The sequence below is a fragment of the Arachis duranensis genome, chromosome 10 (assembly GCF_000817695.3).
Source record: "Arachis duranensis cultivar V14167 chromosome 10, aradu.V14167.gnm2.J7QH, whole genome shotgun sequence".
In the NCBI taxonomy this organism is placed as follows: domain Eukaryota; kingdom Viridiplantae; phylum Streptophyta; class Magnoliopsida; order Fabales; family Fabaceae; genus Arachis; species Arachis duranensis.
In genome coordinates, this window is record NC_029781.3 from 56,751,215 (window position 1) to 56,752,121 (window position 907).

At 43.3% G+C, this 907-nt stretch overlaps 1 non-coding gene across 1 annotated transcript; it reads right to left on the reverse strand.

The window, feature by feature from the left end:
- Positions 1-769: 769 nt before the first annotated feature.
- Positions 770-873, reverse strand: LOC127743262 (small nucleolar RNA R71). Its single transcript, XR_008004656.1, has one exon. It is a non-coding gene; the product is annotated as a small nucleolar RNA R71 (small nucleolar RNA).
- Positions 874-907: the final 34 nt, after the last annotated feature.

Sequence of the window (907 nt, forward strand, 5' to 3'; positions counted from 1 at the left end):
ATGCCTTTAAATTCAAGCAACTAACTCACTGACCCACTAACTATTTGAATTAATTCCTTAACTACTCTAACCATACTCTTCCATTAACCAAGAGTATTTCACTTGTTTGTTGCCTGTGCTGTGTTCTTGTATGACAGGTAGAAGAGGAGAGATATCAACTCCTCCATATACCGAACCAGAGAGGACCCTTCATAAACTTAGAAGGGAAGCAAGAGGGAAATATACCGAACCAGAGAGGACCCTTCATAGACTTAGAAGGGAAGCAAGAAGGAAGAGGGTACTGGGAGAAGAAGAATCTGAAGGAGAATCTGAGGACAACTTTGAGGAAGCTCTAGATCTCAACATGGATAGAGAAGTTCACAACCATGAGAGGGTTGATGGAAACAATGCCATTCCCGAGAGGAGGGTTCTTGGTTCATACATAAACCCAACCTCTGGGAATTGTGGTAGCAGCATCCAAAAACCACCCATTCAGGCCAACAATTTTGAACTCAAACCACAGCTAATATCACTGGTGGAAAACCATTGTTCCTTTGGTGGGAGTGCTAATGAAGATCCAAACCAACATCTCACCAAATTCTTGAGAATTTGCGACACTGTGAAGTCCAATGGAGTCCAGGATGATGCCTATAAACTGCTCTTGTTCCCATTTTCACTTAGGGACAAGGCAGCTAAGTGGCTAGAATCATTCCCAAGGGGGAGCCTAACAACTTGGGATGAGGTGAAAAGCAAGTTTTTGGCACGTTTCTACCCGCCACAAAAGGTCAATAGGCTTCGATCTGAGGTTCAGACTTTTAGACAACAAGATGGTGAAACCCTCTACGAGGCATGGGAAAGGTTCAAAGAATTGACAAGGAAATGCCCACCAGACATGTTCCATGACTGGGTGCAATTGCATATTTTCTAT